Source organism: Narcine bancroftii, chromosome 14 (genome assembly GCF_036971445.1).
Source record: "Narcine bancroftii isolate sNarBan1 chromosome 14, sNarBan1.hap1, whole genome shotgun sequence".
NCBI lineage: Eukaryota > Metazoa > Chordata > Chondrichthyes > Torpediniformes > Narcinidae > Narcine > Narcine bancroftii.
In genome coordinates this window covers 18526173-18546464 of record NC_091482.1, presented here as the reverse complement: position 1 = coordinate 18546464, position 20292 = coordinate 18526173, and the positions used below count along the sequence as shown (strand labels likewise).

Genomic DNA, 20292 nt, shown 5'->3' with positions numbered 1-20292 from the left:
TAACTACCAGGAGAAGGCTAGCTACTGTTTCAAGTCATATGTGAAGAATAGCCACATTCAAGGGAGCCTCACAAGCATCTTGGAACTTTAAAAAAAAAAGTCCATACCAGTCAAGACAGCAAGTTATCCATCAGTAGAACTATAGAACAATAGAACAATTACAGCACAGAAATAGGGCATTTCGGCCCCTCTAGTCTATGCCGAATCATTCTTTCTTGCCAAGACCCACTGACCTGCACTCAGTCCATTGCCCTTCATACCTTTCTCATCCTGTCCAAATTGAATGTTAAAATTGAGCCCACATCCACAACTTCAGCTGGAAGCTTGGTCTACACTCCCACCACTCTCTTGCCCCTTTCACACCGCCAACCATTAAAAAGGCGAGTATATGAGGCTGGTTGCAGTACCCAGTAAGCCTTTCACACTGGAGCGTAAATTACCTGGTAAATGTGAACCTCACAAATCTAAGGGGGTGGGAGGAGGGTGTCATGAGTGATGAGTTACGTATTCACAGGAAGTGAAATTATTCAGTTCTCAGTAATGGCAGACAAATATGACTTTCGGATGCTAGCCCTGCAAAATCTTTGGCTCTCTAACAAAACAGATAAGTATTATCAACATATTTATCAATAATAAGATGCAAACACTTGACTGAAGAAGACTTTGTTCACGGAGAATATGAGGATAAGCAGGGAGGAGTTTGAGGAGGAAACGCAAGCTGAGCTGACTAGCCATAGACAAAGATGTCTGGTTATTTTGAAGTATTTTGAATGTCAATTTAATACCAGAACAAAGTATAAGAGAAAGAGACCACAGGGGGCCATGTTCTAAACTAACATCAAATGTAAATTTGATGATGAACAGTGACGGACACGTTTTAAAATGTCTAAGAGTACCTTCAACTTTGTACGTGAGCACCTCCAGCCAGAATTGAGGGACAGGGAAACAAAGTTGAGAAAGCCTATGGAACTTCAGTTTCAACTTGCCATCACTTTGTGGTGGTATGCCACCCCGTTTGAATATTGATCTATCAGTATTCTCTTTGGTGTGTGTATACCTACAGTGTGTACAGTGGTATCCCAAGTTACTGCTGCTTTGAAGTCAACTCTTATGAAATGTTTAATTGACCTACCGAGTCGTGCAAGCCCCCAAGAGACAATTGACAGATTTGCAGAACGTAACTGAGTGGAAATTCCTGCACACCGGATCGGGGATCACACCTACCCCTTCGTGAGTTGGCTTATGAAGGAGTTCATGAATCACCTCGCTCTCGATCAACAGAAGCGAAAATTCAACAACCATCTGAGCTTGTCATGGATGGTGGTTGAGAATGCCTTTGGATGTCTCAAAGCTTTCTGGATGTGCCTGAGCAAACAACTTGGCATCAGTACCTCTTTAGTGACTGATATTGCCTGTTGTATCCTGCATAATATATGTGAGATTAACAAGGATCATTTCTTGCCAGAGTGGAAGATTACTGAGGTACAGGATCTCCTTGAGCCAGAAAGAGATCCTTATCAGGGACAACAAAGTGTGGTCACAAGTCTATCCGCAAGGCTATTATGTCCATTCCGTATACATCAGGCTAACAATAGAACTTTTAAGTTCAACTTTATTGCAAATTGTAACAAGACAAGTAGTGCACATCATAAATGTACAAGAACTACAACCATTGCCAATAAAAAGGGTTGGCAACAAAAGTCATGTAATGATGTAAAACTTTTAATAGTAAACATTTTAAACCATTAACTGTAAAAAAACAGTGCATAACCACAAACAATGCACCAATAGTAAATGTACAAAGTGTGGTCACAAGTCTATCCGCAAGGCTATTATGTCCATTTCGTATATATCAGGCTAACAATAGAACCAAGTTCAACTTTATTGCAAATTGTAACAAGTAGTGCACATCATAAATGTACAAGAGCTACAACCAAATGTACAAGAGCTGACATTATTAATTTTTCTGCAAGTATTGGAGATGGGAGGAGGGGACGCAAGAGGGTACTGCAGGTGCTGTGGTCTGAGGTCCATCAGGGTAGATGGATGTTGGAAGGTGGGGGGTGGCAGATGATGAATGTGGGAGGATAGCACCGAGACATGGAGGAGAATCCATCACAGCATTTTGTGCATTATGCCAGTCTGCTCCTCAATCTGATGTTGAAGGCTTGACAATTGATGCTGTGCTTCCACACGTCAGGGTGTGCACTTTGCAACCTCTCTTCCCACTCTGCTCTCCTCTGCTAACACACATAACCCTGGTGTCCCTAGTTGATCTCCTTCAGCAGCGGTGACCTCCTGCATCTGATAGGTCTTCTCCTCTTCCCCCTCCTCTCCGATCCTGCAGAGCAATGAAACACGTTAAATAGGTCAGATGACTCTTCATGGGCAAACACTGAGAAAGCACACATTGCAAAAACTATTCAGATGAAATGCAGTGTTACCTGGAGGCTGTTGCAGCTCTGCCGTAGATGTGCTGGGGGCATTCATACTGTCTGTGGGCACATCCTTCGCACCAGTTGAGGCCACCGACTTGGGGGTTGTCTTACGGGGGGTGGGGAGGTGCCACACTGGGGTTGTCCAACTCACTGGGCTGGCCCATCCCACTGGGGTGACCAGTCTCGCTGGGTTCAGGGGTCTCGGGGTGTGTGGTTGACTCACAGGGAATGGATGTCCTGCTGGGGGCTGCCTGTATCAATGGGACGGGGGTTGCTAAGCTCTGACTTCTCCATGTTTGATCTCAGGGCCACAGGGGATGCCAATCAGCTGACACCCCAGATTTGGAAGGTCAATTCAAAGTAAAATCACTCCAGTCTGCCTCTTCCACTCCTACGATTATGGTTATTCACCTAAAGAAACTAACAGTGATCTGCTCATACATAGGGCCATCTCTTACAGTATGAGCAAAATGTCTGGCCATATCTGCCTCTGCTCTCATGGAGCTCCTGCAACCCCCCCCCCCCCCAATATTTGGCCATCATTATCAAAACAGTAAAAGTCTGTGCACTAAAAGGCTTCCAAAGCAGAGTGCACTGACCTTTATCGCCACATTACGTGGCTGCACTGAACTTTTCCCGCTAGTCTGATGCACACACACAGGCACTGATGTCACTAATGTTACCCGTTGAGCAGGTTGACCATTCACTCTGCCACAGAGTCAATGCTGAGTTAACCCGGCTGGGCTCTGATACAACCCCCTACCAAGAGTCAGAACCTGGTTGAATTTTACCCACCTGCCTGGTTGGAACCTTTGACACTACCACATTACCCACTATGGACCTGCTAAATTGCTGGTTCAACCCACTTTATTTGGCGGTATGAAAGGGGTCTGAGTGAAGAAATTCCCCCTCATGTTCCCCCTAAAGCAGATAAATTGTAGAAAATAAAAAATTAGCTACATTCAGCATTTCTGTTTTGCAAGAATTAACAGCAGTTGAACAACCCATTTGTCATGCACTAAAATGATCTTACTGTATTCATTTTAAATAAAATTTCCTTTTAAATATGATTGAAATGTGGTGACTGCAAGTGCTTTTCCTCAAAAGGAAGTTTTGTTTTGAATGTGGAGGGTAAGGAACAACTTCAAATAACTGGTCTTTATTCAAATACTCTCTTGAAATGGAATTACTTTTCGCAAAAATAATTATAAAAAAGGTTCACTTTTGTCCAGCTAATTCACTGTTGCCTCACACTTACAAATAATTACTCTAAATTTAAAGGTTAATTTCAGTACTTTGCAGCAATTTTTCCATATAATAGGCATTTGTTCACATAGCAAACTCCAAATGAATCTGTGCACATAAAACGTATGTTCTTTTGTTAGAGTTTTCTTTAATCATGTTTTCTATTTGTACTGTTTTGCCAAGGTTAATTGGGCATTAGTAACAATGATTTGGCATCAAAGAATTTCCCTCCATTTCTATGGCTGACTAAAATTCATTTAATTTCCTTTTGATCATTCAGTATGTTCAGTTCAGTTTTTACATTGATGAGTTCCTGTTTCCATTGACTCTTAATTCAGATTAAATTGTGTTAAGGTCTCATAACTCCTGAAGACTTTATTATCCTGGCCATTGCAATTCATCTCTTGTATCAGCCAGGAAGGCTGTTTCCAAGACAAAATTAGCTGAAACTGGGAACTCAGGATTTAATCTAATACTACCTCAGGTGCCAACCTGCACTTCCACCCTAATGTCCTACAAATAAAAATAAATTAGTTTTGCTAAAACTGCCCTTTGTTCTACTTCTATATTTCAAACATATTTGATATTTTACTGTGGTATCACTTGGGGCTTTCTCTGTGAGTCATTAGGCCCTTTTATAGTGGGGGGGGGGAAAAAAAGTGATTGTAAAGACAGATATTCTCTGTCTTTTAATCGCTTCACTTACCTTCATAAAAGGTCCAAAGGAGGATTGACTGGTTGAACTCGCACCATCTTCTATCTGCCTAGAGGGGTAGACTCAGAGGTGAGGTGAAGTTGTTCCACCTTTTCTGTAAAAGGAAGGGTGCTGAATGCACCTCCAAAGGGGATGATGCTGTGATGATGCCATACACCTGTGACCCAGGAGTGCAAATTAAAAAAAACCCATATGGAGATCTGCCTGAGTCTTAAAACTGCTTACACAGATCTTCACTAGTGCTCTTACCTGCTCTTCAGTCACCAATTTCTAGTGTAGACTGCTTTGCCTTCTCAACATGTATGTTTGAGGTCACATTGGTGAGTGGTGCTACTGCACCACTCGCCCTGCCTCCTTCAGCTCTGAAAGCTGGCTCCCAACTCAGCTTTGCATAAAGGTACCGCAGGATCCACATTATAGGTCATCACCAGTGACAGTGACGTGGCTGATTAGAAGGGATCAGTTTGTGTCCAATGAACAACAAATCTCTCTCTGAAAACCAACAAAAACCTTCCTGACTGGTAACCATTTACCTTTCAAACGCCAAAGCCTGGTGAACTTCATAAATTTAAAATTCTATGCACAGTATAAGAACTGCCTGCAACCAGTGAACTTGGAGGAATGAGAAGTGAGATTGGACTGTGAACTAAAGAACTTTTCTGATCTTACACACACATTACATACACGTGCGCTTAGAATTAGAAGGGGATTAAGTTAGATTAGTTAATAGTAATAAGTTGAAGTTTGATCTAGTTTTCATGTTTAAAGATAATTAAAAGCAACTTTTGTTTAAGTAACTATTTGTCTTGGTGAATTTCTATTACTGCTGGGTTTTGGGGTCCTTTGGGATCGTAACACCTGACTTATCAGACCCCTAAAATGCAGCACTTTACAAGACTGCAGCAGTACCATCACAAGGGCCTACCTGGTCAGGTGCAAACTATTGTGGTGGGTGGGGTAATGAGTGATTGGGTTGGAAAGAAGCCTGCAATGGTGATATAGGGTCAGGGATGAGTAGTGAGTAGTGGAAGAGCTGATGAAATGGCTGTCTGATAACTGGATGGAAGGGTTAATTATATTTAGTGATGTGTAATTGGCAAATAGTCTTGAACTTAATGTATTGGAAGGTCAGGAGTGGTGATGGGGAGAAATTAATGGAGACCATCTAAACCAATAAATGGGGTCTACTGAATTGGGTTCCCAGCATTGACTCATGGTCCCATTTACATGTAGCAAAGGAGACACATTGGACAGCTCAAGTTATTTCCCTGTGAATGAAAATTCTTGATGTGGTTTCCAATCATGTGTTGGGATATCAATCTATCCCGGGCCTCCTACAAGCATTAAGGAACTCAGAATGAAAATTATGGACATCATGAACCATGATACAAGTCCCCAATTTTCATTCATGATTTATTTTTCAAAACTACTGAAGTGCATGATAAAGTAACTTCTTATTATCAAATTTCTCTGCTTATTTCTTAGATCCCAAAGAGTTCCAGAAAACAAATTGACTATTGCAATAGAGGTGTGGCATGATTTATTGCCCTATTTTCAATGCTTTTTTAATTCTGTGTTCTTGTGCTTACTGGAAATTGGATAATTAAACTAATTAATTAATCTTCACTGACTGCCCTATGAAAACCTTTGGTCACAGGAGTCGATAATAAATATTAATTATTTCAACTGAGTGGTGTGCATTTCTCTAAATATGATGATTCATATCCTGTTTAATATTTCTGTCTATGTGATATATTTATGGAACAGAACTGTTCAGAAGTAGAATTTCTGTGTAGTCTTGAAACAAGATGATTGTTGATACACTGGTTTTAATTTTTCAAACACTCTATATGAAAGAAAGATTTTATTAGATTTGAAAATTGCAAAGGTAACTCCATTATTCAAAAAAGGGAGGAGGCAGATGGCAGGGAACTACAGGCCAGCTAGCTTAACATCCATCATAGGAAAAATGTGAGAGCTATTATTAGAGGCGTTATAGCAGAACACAGGAAAATTCAAGATAATCAAGTAGAGCAAACATAATTTTCTGAAAGGGAAACCATGTTTGAAATACACAATAGATCAGGTAAAATCTGTAGAGATTAAGACAAAATTATTTTTTTCTTGTAATTGACCATTGATCAGTCCTCTATACTGTTTATGTTTGAAGCAACGAAATTGACCAAAGCAATAATTCAACTTGAGGAAGCAGTCTTTCCTGAAAGAACAATATTAAGGTTAAGTTCAGTTGTGAATGGAACAACCTGTTGTTTCAGGAGAAGCCCTCTTATAATTTATAAAACACTTACTTTTATAATTCTTTTGAATTTATCAAAACTAACTTCCTTTATAAAAGGTGTGACAGAGTATATAGATATGTTTTTGGGAGGTAAATTGGGAAAAGTTTGTTAGAGTAGGTCACATACAAACACTTTAAAGCAGATCTTATTTGAAATACTGGAGCTCTGCCCATGCTAGACATATCGGCTCCCCAGCTTTTGCAAGAGATTTGAAGAGTGCTCAAGAGACTTCACAAATGGATTGTTGTTTACCAAAGGCAACAATGAAAGAGCATACTGGAGCCACTTCTGTCTGGAAGAGAGCTTGCTGTTGTAAGAGGGTCATGTGGTTTTGCAACAGGCTTTCTCTCTCAGAGAGAGAAATGGAGACAGACATCATTTGACAGTGTTACAGCCAGCAGAAGTAGCTGGGATGGGAACAGGACAAGCTGACAAGCCCATTTTGAAGACAGCCTGGTCAAAGCCCTTGTGGTTCATGCAAGAGGAGAGGACTGGCTGTCTAATGTTTCACTTGGAATAAGAGAAACAAAAAAGAACTCTGTAGTGACCTGAAAGAAAGAGGTTATCATCTGGAAAATCCTGAAGGGGCACATTTCATCAGCAGGACACTGGAGTGGCTGATAGAAGTACATCAGTTATGGATGTCCTGAAACAACAAAACTTTCTCTGAAAACTGACAAGAACATTCCTGAGCGGTAACCATTTACCTTTTAAGCACCAAAGTCTGGTGAACTTTATAAATGTTAAATTCTGTGCACAGTATAAGAATTGCCTGCAACCAGTGAACTTGGAGGAGTGAGGTGAGATTGGACTGTGAACCAAAGAACTTTTCTGAACTTACATACACGTGTGCTTAGAATTAGAAGGGGGGTTAAGTTAGGTTAAGTAATTTAGTGATAAGTTAAAGTTTGATTCTATTTTCATGTTTAAAGATCATTAAAAGCAATTTTTGTTTAAGTAACCATTTGTCTTGATGAATATTTATTATATATTGGAACTCCATCTGGCCACTTCCTGGCATTCACGTCAAACGACTTTTCTCTCCATTTTTTCAAACTCTCCTGTTTGGAGAGTTGTGGAAACCAGTCCACCACAGAAGCAAGTGGTCCCGCCCGAAACAGCAAATCAATGTGTTCTTATCTCTCAAATACTCTCCACGACTTGAAATTTGTCAAACTTGTTAGACAGTTAGTAATTAACGTAATTAGTGCCATATGGTCCAATTAACTTTTTTTTAAGATTCAAGATTCCTTTATTGTAATAGTATAGAACATGTAATATTTCATGATATTGCCTTATGCTTGCTGTAAGGCAGACAAAGTTGCCATTGTTTGCTGCTGGGTTTTGGGATCCTCTGGGCTCGTAACATTAGAAATCCACCAGTTTTTAAAAAATATCTTATTTTAAATTTTCCATCCATATAATTTGATTTGGTAAATGCAGATTTTCTTAAGTTTTAAGATTAAATTGGATGGATACATGGATGGGAAAGGTCTGGAGGGTTATGGACGGTGCTGGTCAATGGGACTAGCAGAATATGTCAGCACAGACTAGAAGGGCCTAATGGCCCTAGATTTGAAATTACAGTGATTACATTGTGATTTACCCCTCCCTCCCTTCTCTCTTATACCCCCTCCCACTAAAAACATATAATAATATAAATAGATACATAGTTAAATGGAAAAAAAATATAGAAAAAAAAAGAAAGAAATAGAGAAAAATAATATTATTCTGGATTGCAAAAAGGATCGACTCACACATTGGGATCTTATAGTATTTATAGGCTTTAGGGAAGAAGATTATTATAGATCTTGAGAGGCCAGAAATACATTTTTACATATTTATCCGTAAACTTTGGATGTATGGGCTCCAAATTTGAATGAAAGTAACGTATTTATTTCATAAATTTTATGTAATTTTCTCCAAAGGTATACAACTTTGAATTTCTGTATTTAATCTTTCCATACTTAAATGTGCATCTGATTTCTAAGTCACTGCAATACACTTTCTTGCCACCGCTAATGCTATTTTAATAAATTTCACTTGATAAAACTATAATTTTAATTTAGGTCTTGTTCCTTCTATGCTCCACAATAAAAAAAAAACCAAAATACGTCTTGACTTGTAGTTTAATTCTTCACCCATCATAAGTAGTTTAGAGCAGTACTTGTCTTTGTAGCTCAGCATTTGTAGAACTTTTTTTTAAAAATTAGAAATAATTCAGTCTTCCAGATACATTTACTTTGGCTTGGCTTCGCGGACGAAGATTTATGGAGGGGGTAAAAAGTCCACGTCAGCTGCAGGCTCGTTTGTGGCTGACCAGTCCGATGCGGGACAGGCAGACACGATTGCAGCGGTTGCAAGGGAAAATTGGTTGGTTGGGGTTGGGTGTTGGGTTTTTCCTCCTTTGCCTTTTGTCAGTGAGGTGGGCTCTGCGGTCTTCTTCAAAGGAGGCTGCTGCCCGCCAAACTGTGAGGCGCCAAGATGCACGGTTTGAGGCGTTATCAGCCCACTGGCGGTGGTCAATGTGGCAGGCACCAAGAGATTTCTTTAGGCAGTCCTTGTACCTTTTCTTTGGTGCACCTCTGTCACGGTGGCCAGTGGAGAGCTCGCCATATAATACGATCTTGGGAAGGCGATGGTCCTCCATTCTGGAGACGTGACCCATCCAGCGCAGCTGGATCTTCAGCAGCGTGGACTCGATGCTGTCGACCTCTGCCATCTCGAGTACCTCGACGTTAGGGGTGTGAGCGCTGCAATGGATGTTGAGGATGGAGCGGAGACAACGCTGGTGGAAGCGTTCTAGGAGCCGTAGGTGGTGCCGGTAGAGGACCCATGATTCGGAGCCGAACAGGAGTGTGGGTATGACAACGGCTCTGTATACGCTTATCTTTGTGAGGTTTTTCAGTTGGTTGTTTTTCCAGACTCTTTTGTGTAGTCTTCCAAAGGTGCTATTTGCCTTGGCGAGTCTGTTGTCTATCTCATTGTCGATCCTTGCATCTGATGAAATGGTGCAGCCGAGATAGGTAAACTGGTTGACCGTTTTGAGTTTTGTGTGCCCGATGGAGATGTTGGGGGGCTGGTAGTCATGGTGGGGAGCTGGCTGATGGAGGACCTCAGTTTTCTTCAGGCTGACTTCCAGGCCAAACATTTTGGCAGTTTCCGCAAAGCAGGACGTCAAGCGCTGAAGAGCTGGCTCTGAATGGGCAACTAAAGCGGCATCATCTGCAAAGAGTAGTTCACGGACAAGTTTCTCTTGTGTCTTGGTGTGAGCTTGCAGGCGCCTCAGATTGAAGAGACTGCCATCCGTGCGGTACCGGATGTAAACAGCGTCTTCATTGTTGGGGTCTTTCATGGCTTGGTTCAGCATCATGCTGAAGAAGATTGAAAAGAGGGTTGGTGCGAGAACACAGCCTTGCTTCACGCCATTGTTAATGGAGAAGGGTTCAGAGAGCTCATTGCTGTATCTGACCCGACCTTGTTGGATACATTAGAACTTTATGAAATAAAGTCATAGTGTACCCTTGACATTTAAAATGGATCTCTGAGGGAAGTTGAAGGTCATTTATAAACTATCAGATGTCACAGTGAGTAAAGCCTTGTCGTCATTGTATGATTACACTAGAATGGTGTCTCGCAGCATGAGCTATGCAATGGTTAGATAAATTAATATAAAACAATTTGCAGTTAAAGCAATTGAAATCAACCATAACATCTTTGCTGAGACGATCAAGTTATACTTTGGTAATGAATTGGTGAGGCATGCTCAGTTGCCCATAATCTTTGTCAAGGAGCCAATAACAATTCTCAGGTTTCATTGACACTGGGTCAACATTCTGATGCAACTTGAATGAGGGCTAACTGTCTCTGCAGAGGATGGCTGAGGCTCAAAGGAAATTACTCTGACTCAATGAAGTATGGGAGATGGGATGGGTGATGCCTCAGGTTCAATCAATCATGATTTGCCTATACAAACATACCTATTAGATCAAGGAACTCTCTTTCAAAATCATAGAGAAGCATTCAAAGTTAATGGGAGACTGAATAGACTCAGACTGTGGCTGCTCTGTTAGCATCAGCCAAAACAATTAGAATAAAGTTCATGTAGCTTAAACCAAGAAAGCCAAGGAAAAGCTATTTCTTTTGGTTCTGTCACAAAGTTAATCCATAAACAGGTCACATAAATGGATAAGAGGGAAGGTCAGGCACATTTGTCAAAATATTAAAAATAAGAACAAAATCTGTGTGAATGTGGCGATAGAACCATAGAACACTACAGAACAGAATAAGGCCATTAGGCCCTTCTAGTCTGTGCTGACATATTCTGCTAGTCCCATTGACCAGCACCGTCCATAACCATCCAGACCTTTCCCATCCATGTATCTATCCAATTTAATCTTAAAACTTAAGAAAATCTGCATTTACCAAATCAGATGGTAGCTTGTTCCACACTCCCACCACTCTGAGTGTTTCCTCTAATGTTCCCCCTGAACCTTTCTCCTTTCACCCTAAAGCCATGTCCTCTCATATTTATCTCTCCTAATCTAAGTGGAAAGAGCCTATTCCCCTCATCATTTTGTAAACCTCTATCAAATCTCCATTCATTCTTCTATGCTCCAAGGAATAAACTCCTAACCTGTTAAACTTTCCCTGTAATTCATCTCCTGAAGTCCCGGCAACATCCTAGTAAATCTTCTCTGAACTCTTTCAATCTTACTGATATTAGGTGACCAGAACTGCACACAATACTCCAAATTTGCCCTCACCAATGTTTTATACAACCTCACCATTACATCCCAATTTATTACTTTGATATATGCCAAGATGCCAAAAGTGTCCTGTCTACCTGTGACACCACTTTCAGGGAATTGTGTATCTATATTCCCAGATCCTTGTTCCCCTGCACTCCTCAATGCTCTATAGTTTACATTTGCTGCAGACTCCGAGGAAATTGAGGAGCAGAGCCGGGCGTCAGAGGATAGGAAGATCATCCCCGTCCCCCATCTGAGAGGGAGAAGCGGAGGAGATGACCTGTGGGGACGGTGACCACGGTGGTGGAGCAGTGAGGGAGCTCTGCAGCTGAGGGACCAGTAGATGCGGCAGGCTGCTGACGACTCAAGGCGAGGAACCTGCGGAAATTCTGGATGGCTGGAAACTGCTGTTGTGAGACTCGCTCTGGGCTGCGGATTGCTGGAGGCTGGCTTGAACTGACTGGAGGGGAACCAGGTATCAGGACTCGGATGCAAGGAGGTTCTGAGGGTGCTGAAGGGTTCTTGACCATGTTGGAGGTTCAGATCTGGAGTTAGGAATGCCAATGGTTTGAACTGGACTCTGTGTGGCTGGTGGGGCTACGCAAGCACTGGAAGCGAATCTACAGACAATCAGTGACTCTGGGGGGGACTCTTCTTTTGCTTCATTCTCTCTGACTGTGTCAGACTGTAAGAGGTGCTTAGGCAATTCTTGCTGGTGGCAAATCTGTCTGCCTTGCAGCAGTTAAAAAGAAATTTCATGTAATATGAAATTATATTTTATTACTATGATAATAAATAGAATCTTGAAATCTTGTTTGTCCTTCCAAAATGCAACACCTCACACTTGTTTGCATTACATCTGGCATTTTCTGGCCCAGTTTTCCAGCTGATCCAAATTCCTCTGCAAGCTTTGAAAGCCTTCCTCGCTATTCACAATGCCTCCAATCTTAGTGTCATCAACAAATTTGCTGATCCAATTTACCACATTATCATCCAGATCATTAATATAGATAACGAACAACAACAGTCCCAGGTTCCCAGCACCAATCCCTGAGGCACACCACTAATCACAGGGCTCCAGTCTGAGAAGCAATCATCTACCTCCACTCTTTGTCGTCTTCTTTTCTTCATATGAAATAAAATTTGAGTAATTTTACTTCTAATGATGGAATATTTGTAGTTATTTGAATGATAACTATTATAAAATATTATAATAGAGGCATAGCAACATCATGATACAGTTACCAATAAAACTGTAAGGAAGGGGTGCAATATAGTGAAACCCTTGGTATCTGGCACCTATAGGAAAGGGTAGATGTTGGATGTTTTCCGGTTGCTTGAGACTTGCTCTGACAATGCCTAACTAAAACACCTGCATTAAGAATAAGCAGTTTAAAAGGCAAAAATATTATACTGCACTTGCATTAAACAAAGTTCACTTGTATTAATATATAAACCTTGAAGCTTTTAACTTTTTTTTCAGTCACATTCTTTGAAAACATTTAACCGTTGCTGCATCTGCAGGTTCATCCTCCTCCACAGAACCACCCAAAAGATGAATAATAACATTATAGATAATTAACTCCCTTCCCTCCCCCAAAGCCTCTGACTGGGGAGACTCTCACTAATCAGAGATGAGGAGAAACTTTAAGAGAGTCACCCCAATGGTGAGTGGCATTAACCAGCTCTTCATCAGGTGAAACCATTTATTCAAACAGTTGTTACAAGCAAAGCATGACCAAAGCACTCCACTGGCTGAATATTTGCTCCCCTCTTCACCAAAGTTTGCTACTTCAGAGAACATTTACTTTTACAATTTTAAACCTAAATATTTTTTCCTATTATTTCATTCTTATTTATTTTAATTTTTAAATTTATTTTCCTCAATTTTTTTTGCTGGTTACTAGGGATTTTACTGTAGTTGACGTTCTTCATTGACAAAAAGTTGTTACTGATTAGTTAAGATATAATTTGAGGAATGATTAACATACAAATTTTAAAAAGTGATCACTTGGTGAGCTGATTGTAACTTCAACTCTGTGCTCCTGTCTATCACCTGTGCTAATTTATCAACCTTCACCTAAAAAAATATTCAAAGACTTTGATTCCTCCGCCATTTGAGGAAGAGGTTTCCAAAGCCCTCAAAAATATTTTGCCTCATTAAAGTCTTAATTTTTTAAACAGTGATTCCCCAGATCTAGATTCTCCCATGACATTCCCTTCAATTCCCTTCTATTGAGACCCCTCAGGTTCTTATCTGTTTTAATCACACTTCTAAACTCCAGTAGATAGACCAGATTTTCCTCACAAGATTTCCTCACAACCTGCTCCAATTGCTTCCAATACATACCACCCTTTCTTAAACAGGGTGACCGATATTACACGGGGTAATCGAGAAGTGGTCTCATCGGTTCCCTAAGTAAATAAAGCATATCCTCCCTACTTTCAATTACATTTTGTTAGTTTTCCTCATTACTTACATTACCTACATACCAGCCTTTTGCAAACCTTGTTCTCAGACAGCCAGATTCTTCTGAAATCAGAGCTTGCCAGACAGAAATCAAAGAACTGGCAATTATATTGTTGCATTAAAGGATTTATCCAGACATTGCACTTTTACTGAAGACTTGAAGAATGGTGTGTGACTTAAATGATGAGTGAGTACAAATTGTGAAGCTTGCAACCTCATTTATTATAGCACAGAAGATTGTTTGACTGTTCGGCTCATTGACTGGTTCCCAGCAGAGCAACCCCATCCATCTTATTCACCTTCTCCTAATTTCTATTTCGCGCTGCAATTAATTTTCTTTCACGTGCCCATCATTGATTATTATATGCACTTGCCTAAACAATTAGTAAATTTACAGCAGACAATTAACTAACATGCCTTTTAGAAATATAATAGGAGAAGCTAGAAGAAATCCATGTGACTGTAGCTTTTGGTCAGAAGGTAGCAATGGAAACTTTATTTACAAAGTAAAATCAGGGTTGTTTCTTTAAGCAGGGAACATATTATGTATGTTGGAAGAGGGACCACACTGCAACAGCCTATTATGTTGGAAGAGGGACCACACTGCAACAGCCTATTATGTTGGAAGAGGGACCACACTGCAACAGCCTATTATGTTGGAAGAGGGACCACACTGCAACAGCCTATTATGTTGGAAGAGGGACCACACTGCAACAGCCTATTAATCCAAATGTAGAACAACTAACCTGAGAAGTACAAACAATATGATACCCCTTTACAGAGAGGAAATTTGTTCAGCAATAAAATAGAGAGAAAGAGCTAATAGAGATTAAAGTTGATTCAGTCAGAGCAGGGATATTATAGGGACTCTACTACTAGAGTTATTGCCTCACAACTATATTGATCCAGGTTCAATCCTGATCTCTGGGACTGTCCATGTGGAGTTTGAAGATTCTCCCTGTGACCACTGCTCCAGTTTCCTCTCATATGCCAAAGATGTGCTGATTGATAGGTTAATTGGCCACTATAATTTCTGCTGTTGTAGAGGTAAGTGGGAGGATCATTGGGGGGGGGGGGGACCTATTGAGGAGGGCTAGGATGCAAAGAAGGGGAATGTCAGAATAGGGAATATCTACAGAGGAGAAGAGGCTACAGGGAGAATTACTATGGAATGGGATTTCTCTGATGAGGCCAAGAGTAGATGGGTCAATAAACCAAGAAAATTATATAGAAATTCAATCAAAACACAGAATTCTGGAACTACTCAACAGGTTAGGAACACAGTTAGCATTTTTCTGGTTTCACTCCAGAATTATAGCATCTGCAGTTTTTTGTTTCGCTTTGAGACAGAGTAGGACTAATCTTGTAAAGCGTTTGTGGCCACTATTAGAAATGGTGAAAAACACAAGATTTCAAGACAAATGGTACAAATACACATTTGCCATGAGGCATGAATGCAAGTACAGCACAGGACATAGATCAGGCCCTTTGGCTTATGTGTCTGTGCTGAATATGATGTTCAAATCAAACTAAAACACTGCTGCTTGCATAGGATAGATATCCCTCCATTCTTCATATATCCAAGATTCACAATTCCTTTATTGTCATGTGATAGTACAGAACAGGTAATATTATAGAAAATTGCCTTTTGTCTGCTATAAGGGAGAGTAGCCAGTAGTTATTTTTTTTCCCCGTGAGTTTAGCTAGAAGTCTCTTAAATGCTACTGTTGTACCTCTTTCACTGCAACCCCTGATAGCCCTTTCCAGGCACTAACTACTGTGTAAAAATAATTTTAAAAGCATAATTAGAAGTTTTTACCAAAATTCACATTGCTTAATCTTTACTTTTAAGATGGGAAAATTACATGACAATTATTTTACAATATTGTGTGAAAATCGAGAAACATTTTCAAGTTTTTGGAATTTCAATCCTGTAAGGCACTACCAGTAACCACAGAGACAAGGCTGAAGAAACTATAGACTTTAATATACAGAAGAACCTTTCTGGGGCGGATCCAGGTATAGGAATGGCAGGAAGGGAGAGGTGGTTTGATCTATATGCCCCAGGACCACGAGGGAGGAGTCGTAGGGTATGAGTCATCTGTGGGCGGGCCAACTCCATATATACAGTAGACAATAATAATTATATACAATAGAAGAAACTTATCACCACAAATCCAAAGCCAATTTTTTTTGCCAACAGTACCACTTTAAAAAGTTTATGAAACCAGTAATTTTTTTCTCTCTGAATTTAATATCATAGAGCTGGATATTTGAATTTCACAGGTAAAATTAGGTGTGAATTTATGTAACTAGAGATGGAACAATGCAATGTCTGTTGTCATGGTTTCTGGGCCTGCAGGGTGTTAGCTGCAACACTTTCTATATTCACAGATTTCTCTCCCTGCCAGAGCAGTCATGGTTTTCAATTGATGGCATTTTACAAGTTCCAGCACTGACTTTCTGGCAAGGAGCTGATTGGACCTTTAGGATCCTGAGTACGTAAGCAATTTTTGCAGTCTAGTTCATGAACTATATGCAAAGCATGATTGCTGCTCCTTTAGCAGGCCCTCACAAGAAATTTACCAGCTGTTAATCATCAAATCTAGGATTTCTGCCCAGGGTAAGCAGATTTCTGATGAAAGTGTTTTTGACTTGAAACATCTGCTTTTCTCTCTCCCAACAGATGCTGTCTGACCCACTGAGTGTTTCTTTTGTTTGCTACTTTTAGTTTAGATTCTCAGCAGCAGTTTATTTTTTGTTTTTATATGCCACACAGTTCATATGCACAGTGTGTAAAATCAGGATGTTATTTTACTTAAAAGGGGAAAGCATACTGACTTTTAGCCAACAGTTCTGTAAAAAAAAAAATCGCACAATAACAAGCAGGAGAATGTGGGTCAGCTCACTGTTGACTTCTGCACCTACAGATTTGCAATGCAAAGATCAGAAATGAACTGATGTAAGTGCATCTGTCTTCCCATATTGACACTGATCTTAACTTAGAGTCCAGCAGCAGACCTTTAACCAGGGATGAGTAGCTTATATTGGGCAGTCCATTCACTTATACTCAAAATGACAGCACCATTTAGAGGACAAATTCTTTGCAGACTCCCAGGGCAACAATCTCATTCATCCCACTCCTCTTCTTATCTTTCTGCATTCTGCAATTTATTTTGCACTTTATTTTGCACTTGTCATTTACCTACATTCAGGGGTGCAGTATTGTTGGAGGTGCGTTCTGGCACCTCTGTAAAAAAGGAAAAATAACAAGGAGGGAATTTTAACCAATTATGAATTTCACTGTGGCCGTATATTAAATACAGGCAGGGTCGGTGTCATGCCCCACCCCCTCCTTCCCCCCCACTGAACACTATTCAGTTTCCTCCACAACTGGTACACTTGTTCTCCTTCCTCATCCTACAGTTTGCTCTCAATTATACAACACCAAATACCACAGCCACCAAGGCAAGGTCTCACGAGACCTCCTTGTTGCCAATTATTTTGACGCATTGGCCACTCCTGCCAATGCTATTTTGTGTAGATATGCTGGTGCCACCTGAGATTATGTCTCTATGCTACTTTGAAAGCTTCTTAAATAACTTAGAAATGCGTGATTCAAAAAACAAAAGAGACTTTACTTACTGATGACTTCCACCAGCTCAGGAAACTGTTTACACACAGACATATACATGTGCCCCACAGTGGTGGACTACAGTTGCTACAGTGAGAAAGGTGTATTCCTATGTGGTTACAAAATAGTTCACGTTATCCTGACTATATAACATCCTTCCTTCTCAAGATAAAGAAGAAGTGTGTTTTTATCACTTTCTTCCCAGTGCAACTTAAGAAACTGAACTTGTACACAAGTTAATTTACACAACTATTTTTAAATAGTTCTTATCAATATCGCACTGGCGGCAGAATGTTCCTTCACCATTTTGTGCATTTTTCTGTGACCGTTGGGCTCTGTGTTGCTGGTACATGTGTAGGTGATGTAGTTTGTTGTGTTTCACCTGACAACTGCTGTGTTGATGCTTCAGTATTAGTGGTTGTGGTCTTTTCACTTGATACCTCACTTGATATTGGTGTTGCAGGCTTTGCTGGTATTTAAGCTTTCTGCTTCATCACATGATCTGGGTGTCTCATCTTCTCTGGTGACCTTTGGTGGGGTCCATGTTTTCAACATCGGCTCTTTAATATGCACATGCTTCCCTCTGAAGAGTTCTGGCAAAGTTTTTGCATGTTTGTTATAATACTGGTGTCGTTCTTCTTGCCTGTCAGCCAGTCTTCTTCTGGTTTCCTCTTGGTCTTCTGGAGGGTGTATTTTGCTTGGCAGAGTTGTTTTATATCTCGTGCCATTTAGAAGTTCTGCCAGAGACTTCATGACAGCCCTTAAAGATGTTGCTCATAATGACAGAAGAGCTAGGTATGGGTCGTCTTTTGTTTTGCGACACTTAACTAGTGTTGCAAGTTTGCACTTGTCTTTCAATGTACGGATGACCTTTGATGTAGTATGTGGATGATGTCGTGAAAACAAATCCATTCTCTGCAGCTAGCTTTTTGAATTCTTGTGACATGAATTGTGTTCCATTGTCACATATTACTTACTTGGGTATTCCTTGATCAGCAAAGAGGACTCTCATTTCTGAGGTGATAGTTGACACTCTCAGGTCTTTCACCCTTTTGACAAATGGAAACTTACATTAGTTACAGCCTTCTATTAAATACCACTCTTGATTCTCAGTGAACAAGTCTGGTCCCACTGTGTGCCATAGCCTGGCAGGTACTTCTTTTCCTCTTTTTGTTGTATGTTTCTGTGCTTTTGGCATATCTTCTTTGTCTGGATCTCATAATTGACAGAGATCAATTGCAACTCCTGGCAGCTATCCAGACCTAGAATTGCTGGTCTGTCTACGTCTACCACATAGAACATACAGAGGATATTTTTCCCCTTATGGCAGCCATTGATCTTAGCTCTCCTTAGCTGCTTGATCATGAGTCCACCATAGGCTGTTAATGTGACATTTGCTGTTTCCAATGCACCATCTTTTGGATACTCTTTTAGTATGTTCTCTGGAAACATCTGGTGGGGGGGGGGGTTAGAGTCTGAGTGGAAGGATGTTACTTTGTGATCTAGTATCCAGCTTCACTTTTAGGTTAAATATTGTAGGCTTGTTCTGGATTGTCTTCTGTATTTGGATCCTTGTCTGCAGTTCACTTCCTTCTTTCATCTCACCTGACATCTCATGAAGGTGTATGGATTCTATGTCCAGTATCTGGATGTTGGAATCCTCATTGTTGTTTCCCTTTATGTGGTGGATCTTTTCCTTGCCTTTTTTTTCATTGGTATTACTGTTTTCTTCATACCAGACTTGTACATCTTCACCCAGTGGTTTAACTTTTCTGTAAAAAGTTTCCTTCCGCGCTCGCTTTGGCAGCACATATACTAAAATTGGAACGATACAGAGAAGATTAGCATGGCCCCTGTGCAAGGATGACACGCAAATTCGTGAAACGTTCCATATTAAAAAAAGTTTCCTTCCCACCGCAACGTGATTTTCAGGGTAGCGGGATGATGTAGAACACAATCATATACCTTTTGCTTTGCCCATCGCTTGACCAGTTCAAAGTCTTTCCGTTTCTTGAGCAGATCTGCACTAATATCTGGATAAAAGAATACTTTCAACCCCCTGTACTCCAAGGGAGCTCCCCTTTGAATTTCCCCTTATGCCGCCACCCCTAATATTTTTTCACAATCTTGAAAATATTTTAGCTTTATAAGGATCAACTAGGGCCTTTGTCCCAGTCCTGGCTTAGGGATTGGGGCTCTAAAGGCTTTTTCTATTTTAATGGAGATTCCTAGCACCTCCTTTCTTAGTGGTTTGGGGATCCATTTAATTAGGAATTCTGTAAGATTCCACCCCTCAGAGTCTTCTTTCAATCCCACTGTTTTAACATTGCATTTTCTGTTCTCCAGGAAGTCCAACTTCCCCCATACCTCATCTCTTTCTTTAAGGAGACCTTTAATTTCTTGCTACATTGTGGCAATTCTATTCCCCCCTGCCCCCAATCTCTCCTCTACCTCAGTCACCCTGTTATATTCACCAGGGCCCCCTCCATCCTGCCTATTTTTTCTGACATATCTCTTGCTCTTCTGTCCACTTCCTTCTCTAACCTATTTACCATTTGGATCAGAGTCTGTAAAATGTCTCTTAAGGAGAGCTCTGGGCCCCTCTTCCTCATTTTTCTGTTGCAGCCTGGCTTTCCAGCTTCTCCTGGCCTCGTGGCTGGGTCCCTCGCACACCCGACTGCCGCCATTGCAGCCATTACATTCGCCCTGCCGACCCTCATCTCTGACTCGATGGCTTTC

The 20292-nt window shown here is 40.6% G+C and overlaps 1 protein-coding gene, 1 long non-coding RNA gene and 1 other non-coding gene across 7 annotated transcripts in view; 2 read left to right on the top strand and 1 right to left on the bottom strand.

Annotated features, from left to right (window-relative positions):
• The window catches only part of appbp2 (amyloid beta precursor protein (cytoplasmic tail) binding protein 2), a 299366-nt gene that overhangs the window by 220995 nt on the left and 58079 nt on the right, over window positions 1–20292 (bottom strand). The window lies entirely within an intron of this gene.
• The window catches only part of LOC138749434 (uncharacterized), a 42378-nt gene continuing 38405 nt past the window's right edge, over window positions 16320–20292 (top strand). The window contains exon 1 of the long non-coding RNA XR_011348634.1: window positions 16320–16542. This is a non-coding gene — a long non-coding RNA (uncharacterized lncRNA). The remainder of the gene's footprint in view (window positions 16543–20292) is intronic.
• LOC138750055 (U6 spliceosomal RNA) lies at window positions 19345–19451 on the top strand. Its single transcript, XR_011349045.1, has one exon. It is a non-coding gene; the product is annotated as a U6 spliceosomal RNA (small nuclear RNA).